This window comes from Caretta caretta, chromosome 8 (assembly GCF_965140235.1).
Source record: "Caretta caretta isolate rCarCar2 chromosome 8, rCarCar1.hap1, whole genome shotgun sequence".
NCBI lineage: Eukaryota > Metazoa > Chordata > Testudines > Cheloniidae > Caretta > Caretta caretta.
In genome coordinates this window covers 84,239,986-84,260,563 of record NC_134213.1, presented here as the reverse complement: position 1 = coordinate 84,260,563, position 20,578 = coordinate 84,239,986, and the positions used below count along the sequence as shown (strand labels likewise).

At 39.6% G+C, this 20,578-nt stretch overlaps 1 protein-coding gene across 6 annotated transcripts in view; it reads right to left on the bottom strand.

Moving 5' to 3' along the window:
* Positions 1-20,507, bottom strand: part of ZZZ3 (zinc finger ZZ-type containing 3) — a 101,064-nt gene extending 80,557 nt beyond the window's left edge. For 4 of the 6 annotated variants that reach the window (XM_048859813.2, XM_048859817.2, XM_048859820.2 and 1 more), the window contains exon 1: positions 20,364-20,506. The gene's annotated coding sequence lies outside the window, so the exon portion shown is untranslated. Of the gene's footprint in view, positions 1-19,928; positions 20,084-20,363 lie in introns of those variants that run through there. The other 2 variants (XM_048859819.2, XM_048859814.2) reach the window with 2 other exon arrangements.
* Positions 20,508-20,578: the final 71 nt, after the last annotated feature.

The window sequence follows — 20,578 nt, the reverse complement described above, 5'->3', positions numbered from 1 at the left end:
AAATTAGGATGCCTGTGCATCCTTAATTTAGCCCCTTGTGCATAGGTATTGTCTTCAGCTACATGATCACATAGTATTTTTTCAATTTTTAAAATTATTTTTAAATTACAGGGGATCTTCAGCCCATCTGAAGTTTTGGAAGCAGAACCAGACCTCTCAGTCACTAGCAAGAAAAGTTGTGGCTCAGTCCCTGAAGACCTACACAAATTGTGTTGGATTTAAGATAACGCTTTGTTGTCAAAGTTAACTGCCTGGTCAATGAACCATTACAGAACTCGTGTCAAGAAAGATAGCTATTACAATTATGTACTGCCCAACTTAACAGGAACATCAACATTTGTTAATGGAATCAAAAGCCCCAAAACGGGTCCCTGCTTGTAACAGAAAACAATCTGCCAAGGATGGGCCAGTTCTGTGGAACTTATTTGCTCAGAGAAAGGAAATTTTCAAATAAGAACAAATAAATCTTTCTATTTTCTCTCATACTAGAAGTCCGCAAATCTAATTCAGTAGGATTGGGAGAGAGGGAGAGAATTATATTCTAGATAGAACACTAGAACCACCAATATTAAGGTTGTCCAACACTTTCCATTCCAATTCAAATATTTATAAAACTTCTAAATATCGGCTTGGAAGACTAAAGATTTTATATAAATTTTGACCTTTCCTACTAGCTATTCTCTTTCCTTTGCATTCATAATATTTTTTCTACAGCTGAATATTGGCATACCCTATAATTCCATAACAGATTCCAACGCTGCTCTAAATCTCAACACATCATTAATACATGACCTTTGATATAGGAACCCACATGTTCTTTAGCAATTATGGATCTTGGTATCCTGTGTAACAAACATTTAACTTCCAACATCAGGACAATTTTAAATTCAGTAAGTGATATACTAAGCTTTAGGAAATGAAGAAATTCAAAGGACTAGTTCTCAGTTTTAGATATTTAGTCCCTATGTTGATGGTGGCAAAATAAAGTCACATCTGAATATTGATACCGTCCTTCTCCAATTAAAGTTAGTGGCAAAACTCAGGATAAGGCTCACAGGACCATATCCAATAACCACTGAAGTCAATAAAAAGACTCCTAATACAGTGAATTCAGCAGGAAAATTAAAAAGGTAACTTCAACCTAAAACATGTATTTTGGTAAAACTAACTCTTTATGCACATCAAAAGTAAGAGTTGTCTGATACATTAATACATGATAATCTGTCAAGATAACAAGATGCAGACTAAACCAGTGTTTTTCAAAGTTCAGGTCGTGACCCAGTACTGGGTCGCGGCATGTAAGGCACTAGGTTGCCGGGCTCAGCACCCAGGGACCCTAGCAGCTCTGGTCAGCACCACTGACCAGGATGTTAAAAGTCCCATTGCCAGTGCTGCCCAGCTAAGGCAGGCTAGTGCCTACCTGTTCTGACAAAGCACTGTGCCCCGGAAGTGGCCAGCAGCAGGTCCGGCTTCTAGGCAGGGGGGCCATGGGGCTCCACATGCTGCCCCTGCCCTGAGCCCTAGCTCCCCGGCTAATGGGAGCTGGGGGGAGGCACCCCAGAGCCTGCACCCCCAGCCCAGAGCCATCAGCCCCCCCCCCAAACCAGACCCCTCCTGCACCCCAAACCCCTCATCCCCAGCCCCACCCCAGAGCCTGCACCCCCAGCCCAGAGCTATGCCCCCTGCTGTACCCTGAACCCCTCATTCCCAGCCCCACCTCGCAGCCCTCACCCCAACCCTCTGCCCCTCATCCCCAGCTCCATTGGGTTGCGGGCATCAACAATTTTCTTCAACTGCGTCCCCAGAAAAAAAGTTTTAAAACCACTGGACTAAACAAATGATTTTCATGTCCTACCTCACAAATCAGACCTTTACTCCTATCTACTATCATACTATATATTTGCCTCCTCCTCCCCATTTTATCATATCATCACAGCCTTATGTCTGCCGTCTAAACTGACATACTGTCAATGTGAAACATAACCCCATCTGCTAAACAGCTTTGCTCTTATCCAACACAATTTGTACACAATTACAGAAATGTGTTTCAAATACATTTATTTAAATTATAGAGTTATTAAAGTTTAATTTAAAAAATTAAAATAACTTCATTACAGTAACCATAAGTCAATATGTATTCATTAAAGAAAATAGCAAATGATGAAAAATAAACTCTTAAACATAGCTAGAATATTATTTTAAATCAGTAAAGACATCTAGAAACATTGTTATTTCCTAACAGTTTTATCATTATAGTATGAGAAAGATATTAAACTTTAAAAGCTATTTAAGAAGTATTATCAGATTTATTAATTCCTTGGTTACACCGGGTGGATTGGAATGTTCAAAAGTTATCAAGTACTTATCAACCCTTATATTAATTAATTAGTGTCTGAAAAGTAAGGTGATGGTGCCTTCCTCCACTCTTAAATGCCCTCTGATAAGCCAGTTTTGTGTGTGTGTGTGTGTGTGTGTGTGTGTATATACAGAGAGAGAGAGAATACATGATTGTGGAAGAAAGTGGCAGCATGGGAATCACTGTTAGAAAGACACACTGATAGCTACTTCATAATCAGTTACCAGACTGACAGCAGTGATTTATCTTCAGAATAGTGGCTGCAGGCCAGCAAACCTATATGCACTGTTGCATATTTTTTAGTCCTAATTCTTTTAATGTTCAAGACCACGTATTTGAATTGGACTGACTAGAATTAACACACTGGCTCCTCATACACCAAACCTACATTACAATTCCCAGACCCTCAAGAAGAGCATCTTGTACTAGAAAAGTGAAGTAAATGCCATTGTGATTTTGGATGTATGTCTTTACTCTTTACAAAACTGTATTAAGTACCATGCTTATACTATTACAAACAATATTCTGATTTGTTAATATCTGTTGTGATATAGGAATGATCCGACCAGATCAGATGACTGGTCCATCATTTTCAAGATGGTGTCTCAAAAAGTGACCAATATAATTTATTTCAAAGAAAAGTGTTTATATCAATAAGAAAAAAATAATACCCCCCCACACTCATTTAGACAAATATGCTATAGCCTGCCTATAGAGAAGTTTCTTTCTAATTCCTGGAAGTTAGTGACTGGCACAAGGGTTGATTTTACTAAGTTTTATCCTAACTGGTGTAACTGTGAATGTTACTCATACAAGTGTCCAAAAGTTTGTAATCCTACAAAGCTCATGCTTCAATAATACCTTTTGGAAATAAGTTCCACAGGCTAATTTTACATTGTGAAGAAAATATTTCTAAGTGTTTTATAACTATAATTTTAAAAAATTAGATTTTTACATCTAATTTGCCTGGTACTGAAGTAAGACTCACTGACCTATCATCCCCAGGATCAGCTAGCTCACTTAAAAATAACAAAAACTCAGGGCTTGTCTACACTGGCACTTTACAGCGCTGCAACTTTCCCACTCAGGGGTGTGAAAAAACAGACCCGAGTGCTGCAAGTTTCAGCGCTGTAACATGGCAGTATAGACCGTGCACCAGCGCTGGTAGCTACGCCCCTTGTGCAGGTGTTTTTTTTTCAGAGTGCTGGGAGAGCCCTCTCCCAGCACTGTGCCAAGACTACACAAGCCATTAACGTTGCCAGTGTAGACAAGCCCTCATTTTTCTTAAATTAGAACTCAAATTCCACCACCACCCAAATTCCCAGCAATAAGTTCTCCCCCCCCATACAGGTAAATGTATCCTCCCCATTGGATGGATTTTTGCACTACCCACTCCCCTGAAATTGTCTGCCTGCCGAAGTTCCAGCTGAAATTTCCCCTAAGCAAATAACTTAATATTTTAATTATATACATGGCAGATTATTGTGCCACTGGCTTGAGCATACCAATTCAAAAATGTTTGTCTAGCACGTCCCTTGAATTCAGTGAAAAGTCACTCTTGCCCCAACCCTTTCTGATGGCATTTATGATGATTACACCATACTGCATTCTCTGCCTGATGAGCTGATGAGGCTCCTACCAGAGCAGTTGTGATTGCACTCTCTCTTCCAGGTGAATCTTGACTTTTAGGATATTGTTCTCTGGCCCTTACGTTGCCTAGTGAAAGGGATCAGGAGTGACGGCATGCCTAGACAACCTGATCTATCGGGAAGAACATAATGTCCAGGAGTTATAAAATTTCTTGCACACTAGGACAATGAGAAGACTATTTTCTTAGCTTGTGAGATGGTCTTGGTGATATACTCTTTCAACAAATGGACTGTCTCCAACAAGTAGAAGATAGCCCAGCAGTATATCTGATGTTGTCTCAGAGTCAAGGCACTCTTTTCCCAATAGCTTACAAAACCCATATTCTTCAGAAGGGGCACTTTTAATTCCACTGAATCACCCCAGAAGGATTTCAACTCCCATGATTCACACCTCAGACATGTGACTGCCATCATGCACTCTCATCAGGAGGTGAGACTGTAGTGCATCATCAGAGATGCAGTCCAACAAGGGAGCCTAGCCTATAGAGGACAATGGGTAAATTACTACTCCAATAATCATCGTGATGGCATTTCAGAATTGAAGTAATTCAGTTTTCTATTTTTGCTGAAAAAAATCAAAATTTCTCCAACTATCTCTATTAATTACTAATGTTTTAACAGATTTTTTTGCTCCATTGTTTTCCTTTGACAATATTTTTGTATCATTTCCAGTAGTTAAAAAAGTCATCATTTTAAGCTTTTTAATCCTTCAAATACATTTAGGTCACATGTAAATCTTGGCACTTAAGAGTAACAGGAACTCAACAGTTCTTCTTCCCCAAAAAGGTACTGGCTAAGGTTAGGAAGTCTGAACTGTGGTATACAGTTCTTAGTCCATACATAGTCAAGTAAGGACTTAGAAGCAAGCGTGCAGTAAAACTCTAAATACTTAAAAATACTGTGTAGATGCTAGATAGCACTAATAATCAACACGTCCTGTAGGATGGCATTTAATTAGCATTCTACAGAGTTGTAGCTTCTGAGCAATGCTTTAATCTAAAAATTACCAACAAGACCATCTATTTTCAAATCATGGATTATGACATAAAGAAGGCCTCCACTCACATTCCCTAAATGGAATTATTTAATATCCTTTCTGACAAATTTATTACTATGGTGTCACGCAAAACAGCAGAATTTACAAACTGATGACAGCCATCAAGACAATTCTGCCAATAATTTTTTAAATCCATCAGCACTCAAAGGACCATAAAGAATCACAGTGAAATGGGAGTGACAGAATTGCTTCTAATGCTGTTTCACAGATATGTCTTTTTCAAAGATACTTTTATAGAAAACAAAATGAAAATGACTGTTTTCTGTTTTGTTTCAAATGTGAACAACCTTTTTTCTAGTAGGTAAAAAATATGCCTGCTTGTGGAAAACCTGATGTATATATAATTTTACTATTTTTGCAAATTGCACTTTAAAAATGATCGCTTTGAAAAAGTCTCAAAGTAGCAACTTTTTGCCAAATGTTCACAAAGACATTCAGCATGCCAATATGAAGTAGATAAGCTGTCACTTCAATACTTATGGGGCTTAAAACAAAGTAGTACTGCACAGGTAACAAATAATTTTTAGAACTCCTCATCAGGACAGATTCAGTAACAGAGTGATTATCCAAGTTCATTCCCTCATCTCAGACCATAAAATTATAACCATCAATAGGACCAAAAAATAAATAAATTTTTTTTTAAAACAATATCCATCATGGCAAACTTACAAATCTGACCACTCTTGAGCATTTTTATTGCAATCACTTTATCGTGAGAGTCTTACTTAGACATTTATGAAATGACCTTGGAATTCATTTACCCCTTACTACCGTTTTGTGCCTGTAAGGTGCTAACCCTAGTGTTTAAATCTTCCAAAATTAACTCCCTCTTACCACTCCTTCAAACTACACTCCCAGACTCTCTCTATATAGCTGTCATCTAGCACCAACCTAACACTTCCTCATCCTCCTGCCTGATTTTGATTCCTGGCCCTCTCTCTTTTTCGGTACATTCTCTTACCCTTATCACCACTAATTTCAACTTCTGTGTTGACCCCTTAGCCTCCAAACTCCTCCCCCTCACCTTTTTTAAACTTTTATTTTACATCAGGGATTGGCAACCTTTGGCATGCGGCCTGTCAGGGAAATCCGCTGGCAGGCCGGGTCGGTTTGTTTACCTGTAGTGTCCGCAGGTTCGGCCGATTGCAGCTCTCACTGGCCGCAGCTGCGCCGCCCCCAGGACATCCCCCTACCTGCACTGCTTTCCACAGCCCCCGTTGGCCTGGAACGGCGAACCGCAGTCAGTGGGAGCTGCAATCGGCCAAATCTGCGGACGCTGCAGGTGAACAAACTGTCCCAGCCGGCCAGCGGATTTTCCTGACGGGCCGCGTGTCAAAGGTTGCCGATCCCTGGTTTAGATGAACTCTTCCACTCACTGGACCGCGTCTTCACTAAACCCTACTCTCTGCATGATCTTTCAATAGCGGAGTTCTCTCTCTCTCTCTGTCCACTATCAAATTTCCTTCAACATTGTCTGCTTAAGTATAGAAAGAAGGAGCACCAAGACACGGAAACAGTCATCATTCATTTCCTTCCCCATATACACTATCCTCGCTCATCAAGCACTTTCTAAACAAAGTTCTCCAAGTTCCTAGACATTATGCTATATGTAAGCATTCTATCATATTACAATGACCCTTACTGAGAAGATATCTATTACAACACTGCCCACCTACCACCTTTCCGCTTAGCACACTAACATATTAGAGGTACTTGTTGATTCGTATATATGCTTAGATTCTCCATGTATTCCCTTACCTGTTCTTAAATTAGCTGTAATTAGCTATTTTTGCTAAAACTCTTCCTCATTTCTAATTGTCCAAATTTCTTTATTTTTCTTGTCAGATTTTGTAAAAAAGTTAATTATCTCAACCATTGAGTTATTAATTTCATACCCGTCTCCTCATTTATGAATGGTATAATAATTTCGCTCTACTGGTTCAGTTTACTCTGACATATTTCCAAAAGCCCTATCTACTTATATTGTCACAGTGGCACTACAAAAAAAAAAAAAAAAAAAGTTAGAACACCAAGGCCCATAACCATGCCAGACAACTAAGAGACAGCAAGGGAAGAGACTTGCAGCACAGACAGTTTATTAATAACTTGTATTTTGTTTCCTTATTACTTGGCATTTCTATATACTCACATTGTGGAATATTAATGATTTTCTTCTTCTTTTTTTTGTTTCAGAACACCTCCATCTTCTGCCTTACTTTCTATAGCCTCACCTAGGCTGGGTTTTTTCCTGAACAAATTTCCACAGTGTTCGTAATGGTGGAAGTTGAAGTATACACAAGGTACCAGTGTTTTAGCTACCACGTCAATACCAGGTTTAATTGATACAGTTGTCAAAACACCAACAGTGCTACTCAAAGTGGCAGTCCGTGGACTGGTGCTGGTCCGCGAGCCATCGGCTGCCGGTCTGTGCACGCATTGGAAAAAAAAAAAAAACTGCCAGTCCCCCACATCAGATAGCTTGAGAAGCACTGAGCTAGAGCTTGTTCTACATTAGCACTCCTACCGAAACTGCAAGAACACACCAGAACTCATGAGTTAAATGACAACTCACCTTCTCCTTTCTCCAACCTTTTAGAAGCCCAACTCAATAAAATAATAATAAATCTCTTATTACAGCACTCACTGGCTATGGTATAATTTTTTTGTCATTTCATTGGTCATGATAAAATAACCAAGTGCCAACAATGGTCATGTTTTAACAAATCGCTGATTAAAGCACTTACATTTTTCATGTACATTTTACATAATGAGGTTGGAAAACTCAAACTTCACAGCCAGAATTCCAGGTCCTTTGATATTTCTTAAATCTTGATCACAGGAGACAAGAATCTGGCATTCAGTACCATTCTTTCCTTTTACTTATAAAAGATTAATATAATAACAGATTTTCCTAAATTGTATGCAACAGATTTTCATACGTCAAGAGGCACTTCCACTTTTTTTATTTTTCAAGGCTTATCTTGTTTGTTCTTCTCTTGGCTACTCTAAGGATACACTAAATGATAATTTTAACAAAATGGAAGGAGAATCAGGTACCTTTATATTTTAAAAATATTTGTTTAAAAAGAAAGCTATTGGCCAGCCCAGCTATATTGTTGCAGTACAATGCATTGCCACACAGAGTATGCAAGTCCAGCACCCTTACTGATCTCAGGCAAGAAGGGTTGGGTGTGCCATAAGATGAGAGAGATATGCCTGACATACAAAATACGTACCAGGTAGCTTTAAACAAAACCAATATTTTGGGCCTAAAGACAGTTTTATAAAACATATTCATTTATTTTCAGGAGTAAAAAAACCTGTTGAAATATTTATTTCAACATTCCCTTAAAGTTTTTGGAAACAATACACTGTACCATTTCACTAGTGCACAAGAACCAGAATGTGAAAACACACTAGAATACCAGTCTTGTTTGACTGTCTAGATAAGTAAACTGTCTGCATAAAGTCCTGCCCAAACTAAGGATGGAACAGAAGCATAGTTTTCCTGATCAGTGTGTTTAAAGATTTATTTTTAACTATGTGAATTATATTGTGCTACAGTGGGTCTCAAACTTTTTTACTGGTGACCCCTTTCACATCGCAAGCCTCTGAGTGCGACCCCCCTAATAAATTAAACACACTTTTTAATATATTTAACATCATTATAAATGCTGGAGGCAAGCGGGGTTTGGGCTGGAGGTTGACAGCTCACGACCCCCCACGTAATGACCTCACAACCCCCTGAGGGGTCCCGACCCCCAGTTTGAGAACCCCTGTGCTACAGTGTAGTCCCCCTAAAACTCTGATCCTGCAGTTGACAATACATATGCAAACATCTGTGCCTGCAGATCTCCATGTGGGTGCAAGGGTCCAACTGCAGGCTGCCTTCTGAGCATCTCCTCACAAATCCTGGCACAGCGGTGATGCCAGAGGCAGAGCCAAAGCACATTGCACTGTACAGATTCTGGGCAGCACAGGTGCACGTAGGCAGATGGGGACAGACTTCCATAATTCAGACAGCCCCTGTGGGACATCTAAACTACCCGAGGGGCTACTCTGTCTGCTATAACAGCCTGGAATTCAGACTTAAAGCTACTATAGCCCTCACTCCCTCTGAGCTCTGTACTCAGCACCTGAGAGGCTCAAGGTTTTTAATTTGGCAATATCTCTTTAAAATTCATAACAAGGAAGTCAGCCATATTTGATCCAAGTTGTATTTTGTAAACCTGCAAAAAAACCTGATGTTTGCCCCCTTTTTACTTAGTTCTTACGAATGAATACATTTATTATTATTTTGTGAAGTAGAAATTTTGTGAAGACTTTTCTCTTTTGAATCCGTTAGTTGTACAGGACTACTTATGGAAGATGCTCATTTTTTTCTAGTCCGGACATTATTTGTTTCAGCAATTTTATGAGGTTGGCATAGCAACTACTACTGAAAACCTTTACATTATAAACTTGGGAATAACTCCTAAAGAAATTAAAAAGTCACTGTAACCTCTTCTGGATTAATTTGATTTTATGAGTCTATGACTGCTACAAAAATATTCTATTACGTAAGAACACGATGTTATTTTGGATGCACATCTAAAATTATAGTCAAACATTTATGGAGTAAAACTGTCAAGTAAAAAGCTTAGAGAGCCCAGTGTTGCTAATGTTTCTTTTCTGGTTCACTTACAACTGAGCCCAAGGCATAAAAAAAAAGAAACAGCATCTGAGGAAGCCTTGTTTGCCCATTTTAAAGTGCAAGTCCTTTCCAAATATTGTAAGTGAAAAAGTTTAAAATTTCTATGCCAAGTTCAGGGTTTCCTCTTTCTTAATTCCTCTGAAGAGCTGGCATCATGGATTAAGGAAAGCGAGTATTAGCCTGACAGATTTCATTTACATGCCATTCCTCAGCTTTGAGCTTATACTTCAATGTTGTAAGGCTCATGACTGGAAATCAGTGGTGGGCAACCTGCAGCCCACATGCAGCCTGTCAGGGTACTCCACTGGCAGGTCACCAGACAGTTTGAATATATTTGCATGGCCACCCGCAGCTCCCAGTGGCAGTGGTTTGCCGTTCCCAGACAATAGGAGCTGCGGGAAGCAGCGCAGGGACGTGCTAGCCACCACTTCCCACAGCTCCCATTGGCCGGGAATGGTGAACAACAGCCACTGGGAGCTGCAGGCAGCCGTGCAAATGTAAACAAACTGTCTGGCAATCTGAAACCCAAAGAGTTAAGGTATGGAAACGGACTCAACCTTAATTTTGCCTTGTAGTGACACCATGCAGAAAAATGTGTGTGTGTGGGGGAAATCAAATGAGTCTTCATAAATCATTTTCGCCTAATCAGGGATCACAAACACTAAAATACATTAATCATAAATGTATGCTTATTGTTGAGTATTACTACAGGGCAGAGTTAAAGCTGTGGAAATATACAGTTAAGATATTTGGATATCTATCTAGCAAATCTTATGTCTGTTACAATTGGAGCTGTGATTTTCAACATGTGTAGGCACACCCACTCTAGCTTAAATATAACTAAATTTCCAAAATAGCACTGAAGACACATTGGAGTGAGCACAGGGTAGGAAAGCGAATACACACCCAGGGTCCCAGGAGCACTTGTACAGCCTGTGCTGAAGCCGATGTCTCTGTACCTTCACTGCTCTTTTTAGCCACGCTAGCTAGACTGAAGCTAACCTAGCACGGATATGTCTACCCAAGAGGCAATCACATCTCTGACTCCAGGGTAGACATACTATTAGATACTTATATAGCTCCTATCATGGTAGTATCTGAACATATCACAATATTTAATGTAGTTATGTTTACAACACACCTGTGAAATAAGTAAGTATTATAATCCCCATTTGACAGATGGGAAACTGAAGCACTGAGAGATTAAGTGATTTATGTATGGACACACGGGAAGTCTGTAGCACATTAGAGAACTGAACCAGGGTCTTCCATGGCCCCAGTTAGTATCCTAGGCAGCAGAACATCCTTCCTTTCATACCATAACATGTTTGGATCTTTAAGTTTAACCTTGAACTTCTTGGACTTGTAATATTTGTTATTGGGATAATTATAATATCCCTGTAACTTTTTCTTTTTTAACCATAAATCTTGAATATGGACTCTCAGCCTTAATTTATTTTTTTAAATATTTTTAATATTTACATTTAAAAATAAATAAATAAAGAATAAATCTTGTAAACGTTGAGGTATATTTCTTAATTTGTTACTTAAGAATATGTTTGAGCTTATTTACCTCCCACATGCTTCTTGATGGAAAAATACCGGAGTTTTTCCACTAGTGGCTTGTTATTTTTATAGAAAATTCCTATTATAAAGAAAATGCAAAGTGCACAATGAATAGGAGCGCAAAGTACAGAAATCCTCTGCCCAAGAGCATGACAAAGATTCTTCCTCAGCTACTGAGGAGAGTCAATAAGCACCAGCTTATAATAAAAAAGATCTTCAACATTCAATAATATTAGAAAAACAGGAAGCAAACCACAGTGCTTTAGTTGTTTTGTTATAAACATTATTTAAGGCAGAGAAATTGAATCTATCAGACTTAATAGCAGAAAAGAAAATTAACAGCTGGTCATATCAGAGTAGAGTTCCTCTGTAAGCACACTAAAATATTTTATTAAAATAACTCCATTCATTACTTTGAAATAAATACTTGGAATTACACAGAAAAGAATTCTGCCCACAATCTCACAACACTATTTTGTACTTAAACGTATTTCCATTTTTCTCCCATTCCACAGGAAAAGGGGCGGGGGGAAGCAACACAAGATCCTTTTTTTCAAATGGGCTATCTGAACACACATTATATTATTGTGAGCCTAGATGAAAGGTGCCCCCAGCATATCAACATATTTCAACTGAGGCAAGACAAAGTCATAGTCTGCATTTGACTCCTCCGTGAGAAATGATTCTGGTTTTTTAACTGTTTCTTTGCTTTGCTCTATTTTACAAAACATAGTATGTTGAGTACAGTGCCCTTCTTTTTTCAAATGATATGAAAAATAGCCTTTTAGAGCAACTCCAAAGAGCAAAGGAACAAATGAAACTAGTAATGAATACTTTTGTTTTCAGGGGCCTCAGACCCTCATCCATACTGTTATCCAAAGCAAACCACAGGTGGTTGGTTTGGTTTGGTTTGTTTTTTAAGACCACCATACATGCTATCACCAAACTTCTCAAAATCTCTAAATCAATTTTTTTGCAAAACATAGTAATAATGAAATTAATTAATCCACCTGACCAGCCTCAGCTAGTAGAGTATGTTCGCACCAAGAGACATTACTGCATCCATATCCTATGCTGTTCCTGACCATACAATAGTCACAACATAATTATCCCTAGATGTGCAAAGACTGCTGACTGTTTAATACAATAAACTCTTAACAGTACCATTGCAATGTTTCCAGGGGCAGGTAGATGTACCCTTTATATGGAGTTATATGGACAAAAGACACAGAAACTAAAATGAAAAAGTTCAGCACATATTTAAACATCTGACCACCACGCAACCAGTCAACTTTAAACTAGCTTTACTAAAACCAGAATGAGTCTCCCACTCAACAACATTTTTTAAATTAAGACCATCGTCAATTTAAAGCCTTTTAAACTGCTTTGGACTTTGTCCGATGTGTGTACCTTATGTGTTTGTAACAAACTCAGGCACGGATTTATTTTATATCCCCTGACTGAGAAAACAACTCTTAAATCCTGTGCACCTAAGAGTACCTTCGCTTTGGAGATCTGAATGCGTCTACCTTGGATTACACTTGTTTTATGTTTTTCTTTCTACTGAACATCTTTTTGAAAAACAGTCTTGACAGGTGGGCAACAAGTACTCTACAATCTACTTACTGCATCTGTGTCATACAATATAACCATTTTCACTATTGTTTTCGCACAGTATTTAGATTTAATAGCCACTGAAGAAATAAATCTATAGACTCAATAGTTGAGTTTGGTGTATCTAAAATGCAAAATTCAAGGATACCAATAATTTATGCCACTCCTGTATTCCTGTTGCATATTCTGACATTTAAGAGTTCCAACAGCTTCCTTTTTAAATTAAGCAGAATTCTGGAAGACCATTAACAGAAGTTTGCAATCACTGCAGAATCTTTGTCCAGTAGCACCTCAAGGATTGGAGTCAGCAAAAGTTAGTATCTCAAATAGCAACATATTTACCTAATTATGACAAAAAGTTTAGAACAAAAGCTAAGTGCCTCTCAGTCTTCCACCACAACCTCCAAATAGATTAACGTGTGGCAGCGATGGGCTTCAGGGGGATCAGTCCTACACATACTTCATCCTCAAGACTAAACAATTTGGCCCCTGCCCACATCATTTTCTGATTTCTTACTCCATCTCCCTCACTCCTTTCACATCACTAATGAAGTTTTTCTTGTTACCCTCTCTTTTCCTATTCATCTTCATACCTCCTTCAATGTATGGAATGAAATGTGCATCTTAATGTGCCAGTCACCTGCTCTTTATTCATTCAAATCCTCCCTGAAAATCTGCTTCTTCCAGAAGGTTAACAAATATTGAATCCATGTCAACAAATTCTGTCAATATACCACTTAGAACAAAACCATTTCCCCCACCTAAAATTAGCACTACTCTATTGGTCTCCTAATCCATTCTTGCATTGCATATAATTATTGTGTTATATGCCAACAGCATGCTGCACGCTGCTCCGAAGACTGCAATTTCCCTGAGGCGAAGACATTGTTTTATATTTTGTATGGTACTGAGCAAAGTGATTGCACTCAACAACAATATCATGCATCAGACCAACCTGGAACATACAGCAGAATAATCAATGAATGTCTGTCCAATAAATAATGGCAGGAGCCCAAAAAATTCAAGTATTTGGATACAGATGCACTAGAACCAACAGACTTTTTTTAGAGGGCTGGCTTGTGAGGTATCATTTGACTTAAGAATTACTGGAGTTGGTCTTACATTCATCAAGCCCTACTATATATTAAAGAAAAACCAACTCTGACTAATGTATGAGATAAAAATAACAGATACTTCACCATTCTCCCAGGATAGCATTTTCTATGTTAAATAAAGAAGTGAATGATCAAACAATGCATTTAAACAGGAAAGTTAATCTGTGGGTGATTTTGTGTTTATGTTACTGCTGCTCCCGTGTTTCTAATTAAGACTGGATGGTGCTGTGGGGGCTGCAAAATAATAATGAACTTCTGAATCCAGGGAGTCCGGAGTCCTTTCAATTTCACATCCACAAGTAGGAATGAATGATCCCACTATTGTGGCCTGAGTAGAGCCACAAGAAGCAATGAGCCTGAAACCTTTTCTTTTACTCCTCAAAGTAAAAAACTAGTGTTTTCAGAAAACCAAAACAGTAAACCATGAGTATACTGAAAAATATAAAACCATTTAAAAAAAAAAAAACACACCTGCCAAATTATAGGAGATATATTTTCTGCTACTCCTCTGGTAAGGCAAGAAGATCAGATTAAAAGGGGGAAAGTTGCAGATCAAAGAGGGATGAACAATGAGAGCTTCTCATTGGTTTCTTTCCTGCCTGAAATCTAGAGAGAGAGGAGCTATCCACAGATCTGCGCTGGTGCAAAACAGAGTTCAGAAAATAAATTAATTTAAATTATGCCAATTTAGACAGCATGCTGACGGCTGTCAACATGATCAAATACCAAAATTCTGGTCAGTTAAACTGACCGCTGTTTTAACTCTGGCTTTTTATGTACAATGAAAAACTGCAAACATAAATAAACTAAAACAAAACCAAAAACAAACAGCCATGAGTACTGCAAATTAAACAAAACAGTAAAATTCTGCAGGCAACTGATTTTCAGTATTGGTAAAAATAATGAGTCCTACAAATGCAGAGTAAAAATAAGTACAGATTCATTCTGGAATATACATGCCAAATGTAGGCATCTGAAAAACAACTCCTTCCTTCCCCCCCCCCCCCCCCCAGCTGCTTCTCATTTAGTCTGAATTTTAATTTTCCTGTTGTATTCATAAATACTGAAGACTGACTCGTTAGTTTTGATGAGAATATATATTTTTATTACAAAAAAGTATTGCCACTCACTTCAAGTTAATATTTTGATTCTGTCTTAATACATCAAAATTGGATCATCTCTTTATCATTCAAAATATTTTCTTAATATTGTTCTACTACAGAGATTCTAGTGGACCAGACATGGTCTGTAAAATATTTGCTAATGAATGAGGGAGAACCCACTTGTCACATGATACAAACCTGTCATTTTACCTTATTAAGGACAACTAAAAGGACAAACACCTTTCTCAATATTATTTTCCAGTATAAGCAATAATTATAGCTGCCATAGGAATATTATAAAATATTGAAAATAGGAAGGAAGGTGGCTTGTGACACAGAGAACAGGAGAAGGCAATATCCATATTAAAGTATGGCACAAAATATGAAAGTTGGACAACTCCTGACAAAATTGGAACATTCTTAAAATGAACAACTGAAAAGATGAATTCTTCTACATCATTCAAATTCTGTTTTAATATAAGGGGAAAGGCTTCCTTCACTATTTTTTAGAAATCAGGTTCCATCAGTTTTAAGATCAAATTCATGTTTTTATTGAGGCAATAAAGTTTTAATTTAAGAAACATCTATAATTCCTTTCAGTTATAGCCCACGATTTGGTTGAAGATATAAAAAGAAACCTCATATCAACGGAAAGGAAACAAATACAAAAGCACTAAAGGATTTATGTTCTCAGCATTTGAATCAATGTAAAAATCAAGTAATTTTCCATTTTTTTCTTTACTGATTAATGACTAATTTGCCACCAGTTACAAACAACAAAATGACGACACAGCGTTAAGCCAAAGCAAGCAAGAATATAAAATAGGATAACTACTGTCACTGGTCAAATGCAAACAATCCTAACAGACTAATTATGATTAGACAGTCATAGACTGAAGCATACTTTTGTCAACAGGCCATGTTTTGCCCTCACCTTTACTTTGATTACAGATACCAAAATATGCAACATAAGTTATGTTTTGCTGTACTTCAAACCTCTTCTCAATCTAGGAGCACATACAAACATGACAGGCTGTCCTTCACTCTCCATTAAAATCTTGGAGGTACCCTTAAAAAACATGTTTGACTTCAGTACCAGAACAGCTTGAACAGGGTTGCACAAAACACAGACAAGAGTGATTTTGGAGAAAAATGGTGTAGAAGCAAGAATTATTGAGTTCTTAACTGTACTGATTTGTTTAAAATCATCATTTTAGTCTAGAAAGTATATTATACAGTAGAAAGAAAACCTGTTACTTCAAGTTTAATCCTACTTCTAATACAGATATTTCAAAATTAATTTTAAAAAAGTTTTTCAAATAGAACACAAATGTTTTTATGCAAATAAAAACATAGCAGTGCAAAAGACTTAGCATACCTGGGCTACAAGGGCCTGGATGTTACAGAAGGCTAGGGATATATTTTAGTGAATCTGATCTTAACAGTTCTCTTTTATGAAGTCTGCTCCACTGTGAAAGCAACATTTGAAAAGAGAAGCCATGTCTATAGTGTTTTTAAGGCTATAGTTATATAAAACTACCTGTAAAACTTGATTTATAAGCAAGCTGTCATAAGCACAATGCAAGATTTGTGCTAAAGCAAATGCTGCCAACTTGAAAAAAAACTACTCATCCCAGATGAGTGAGCTTTCCCTACCAAATGAGGGGAGCTACCGCATTAATTTCTACAGAATAGAAGTCTTTAAAACAAATTATAGCCCTTATAATTGTAAAGATAACCTGCCAAATTTGAACAAAAAGTAAACCAATTAAATGCCACAAAAATGGAGGCTGTGGAAGAAGCAGAGACCTCAACCCAGCCGACTGAGTACTGTGCAGAGTACAGAAGGGAAAGATGCCCTCTCCCATCTACTCGACAGAATGCTGGTGGAAGGATAGAGTAACAGAGCCTTTCCATCCTTGCAGATGCCAGACAGCTCTAGGGAATGGGTAGAATAATGAAGAATCCCCCAACTCAGCAGCCAGAAGATTCTGGGAGAGGAATAAGAGAGAAAGCTCCTTCATCCTTCCAGGAAAAAACAGGATGGTGAAGCTTCAAATTTATTAGACTCTTTCTAGCCAGAAGCTCATACAAAACAGAACCCCTGAGCAGAGTAGGTAGGAATCCTGGCAGAAATCAAAGCACCTTCCCATTGTTCATCAGGTAGGGTGGCAGAAAAAGTGGAATGGAATCTCATTAGAGACTCGCCCCTGGGCCTCGCTGACAAAGACCCAACTCTTCTTTATTACTTAACTCTGCAGTACATTTGGTGTTCTAGGTAAGTGTCTGGTAAATTTTTCAGATTCTGCAAATGTTAAATATATTCACAGAGAAAATATGATTATGCTTAATTTTTTCCTTAATAATTATGCTATTTGAAATAGTTAATTACTTAAAGGAATAAACATTTTATAATTACAGAGACAAAGGAATAATCACTTTAGTTTTTAATCACACCGAGAACTCAGAATGGTGAAAATTACAGTATTGTATTAAATTACTACCACATCAACTTAAAATAGCAATATACCTGGAGGATCATATTAAAAAAGATATTCCTATTTAAGGTCCAGTCTGCTACTACTTATCCACACATAGTTGCACCATTCAATAGAATGAAAATAAATAATTTATTGTGCAAGGCTGCAAGTTTGGGCCCAATCTTGGGCTCTAAGACATTTCCTCTTAAAACTACTTATTTTATACAGTCTTGAGAGCAACAAAATGAATGAAAAGCTTTCAACTGGAGTTCGATCAGACTCTAAGTAACTTGCTCAAAGTCATACTGACAGGGTAGAATCCTGACTTCACTGACATCAGCTAGAGTTTTGCCATTTACTTCAATAGGGTCCAGACTTCACCGGACATCTGCAGCAGAGCCAAGAAGACCCCAATATCCAGGTTCTCTATCCTGTGCCTTGAGAAAATATTGAACATCTTACCATGTACTCTTCTACTTTATAAAATCTGCAAACTCCTCTCTATTTTTTCACTCCTAAAGCTATGTCATCAATTTTTTGAATAGTTACTGCTTCTATTAACCTTAAACAAAGTACCTTAAAAATGCCCAGATATTTTTATGTAAAACAGAATACCAATTTTACTGTATTCAACTTAAACATATAGTAACTTTCAAGAAAAACTTTTTAATCATAAGCTACAAATCTACAAACTAATTTTTGGGCATCAATTCTTGTATAACAAGTCTTAAAACACATCACAAGCAAAAACTTCAAAAAGTGAATCATAGTTAATAAGATTAATCTAACATTACAACTAGAAAAACACAAACAAAAAGCGTGTCCTCAAAGGTTTGCCAACTTAGTATTTAATTGGAGCTAGATCATACGCCAGAGTTCCACCTCTGGAAATCTGAGTCCATTTACTTGGACTAAGTTACCAGGTACACTGAACCTGGTAATAGCAACACAGATCTTAGCAAATGGGTAGTCCCATCATAAAATTAATATACCACATTTCTCAATAACTGATAATATGCTCCAGAAGTCCAGACTTAAAGAATTGAGGGTCACATGTGTAGAAATTTCAGAGCTATGTAGCAGTCTAGAACTGTAACAACAAGGGATGTTGCAATTTTAGCATAGGAGAACTGTCAGGGCACCTTGAGTAGCCAGAAGTGAAATGTAACAGGGATGCTACCGGGCAGCAGTAGGACCATATGCAAAACCCTGTGAGGGACCAAGGTTAGAAAAGCAGGGAGTACTGCAAAGGTGGAATGCTTTGGTACTACAGAATATTATTATTTTCTTTAATTTCCAATAGTGGCCACAGTGTGCAAGGAACTGTTCAAATATAAGAGAAAGTGTGTTTCGGGTGCTGCATCACACTGCAGTACAGTCTTAGGAGGTCATGTCTGGAGTACCTGTCATAACTATCCATTCTATTTAGACTTTTCTACCTCACCCATCACAACCATGATATTCATCACATCCGATGAAGTGAGCTGTAGCTCACGAAAGCTCATGCTCAAATAAATTGGTTAGTCTCCAAGGTGCCACAAGTCCTCCTTTTCTTTTTGCGAATACAGACCAACACGGCTGTTACTCTGAAACCAACCATGATATTGGCATGCCTGTAAAACAGAAGTGGTGAGGGTGCTACAGGGCACTCTCAGAGGCATCACAGCAGAAACATGCAAGGAGCAAGGTACAGAATAGCAGGAATAAAGGACTAAGTGGGGTCATCACCAGAAAGGACAGATAAAGCAGTGCTGGGAGCCAGGTCTACTCAGGGAAACAGCATTATTATTTGTTCTGATTTCCAGTAGTGACCACAGTGTGCTAGGCACTTTGTAGCTATAAGAGATGTGTTTCGGGTGCTGCCCAGAGGGCGGCCCAAAGCGCTACAGGATAGGGCATGGTCAGAGTGCAGGAAGTCTGGTTTGCCTGAGGACAATGGGAGGTGCTGGGAAGAGGCAGGGCTGCATGGGAAAATATGAGGGCGCTATGGGGCAGGCAGACAGCAGGGGACGCTTTGGGGCAGACAGCAGGGGCCGATAACAGGCGGGGCACTTGAGGGCAGACAGCAGGGGGCGCTGCAGGGGGGAACAGAAACTGCCGGAGAGCCACAGGGGGTCAGCAAAAGAGATCGGGTCGGCGCCTCCTGTGGAGCAGCAACGGTTACCGCACGGGCCCAGCGTGCGCTGGTCCGAGTCCCTGGGGTGCCCAACCCCGCCCGCCGTGTGCCCCGAGGCAAGGAGGGTGCGAGGAGGCTGGTCCCACGGTCCCCGCCCCCCAGACCCCAGTTACCATTACCCAGCAAGCCCAGCGCCGCGCCGCCATCCTGCTGCCGGCCAGCTCCCACGGGAACCACACAGCCTCGCGAGAACTCACTCCCTTTCCCTCCTCCTTGTCTCATACTGTCCCCTCCCCCACAGCTGCGCTGGGAATCAACATGGCGCTGGCGCCGCGCACGTGTCCCGGTCCCGCAGCAAACGCCTCGCTCTGGCACCCGGCGCGCGCACACGCACATGTACACGCAAGCGACGGGAGGGGGAGGCGGAGCCGAAGCGCACGCGCAAGAGTTGCCCTGCTGCTCCGGACCCGAGCTGCCGAGATTCGAACGGGGCGCGCGAGCCTCCTCCCCCACGCGCTGGTCACGTGGGAATTTGCCCCTCCGTCTGCCCCCCCTCGCGGGCGCCGAATTCGGCATCATCCGGGTCCCCCCTTTCCCTTGTGTCGAGGCCTCACCTGGCTCCCGCTATCTCGCGCGCACGGAGCCCGCCGGCAGAGGAGCCGCTTCCCCTGCTCGTTCTCTCCGTGCCGCGCACCAGGCAGCGGCGGGGGCAGCGGCGGCTCCACACAGCGCCTGCTCCCCCCCTCAGCGCGGCGGCTCCTTCCGCTTCCTTCCCCTCCCCCCGCTGCAGCGGGGACCCGCTCCCTGCAGCTCCGCCTGCTGGTAGCTG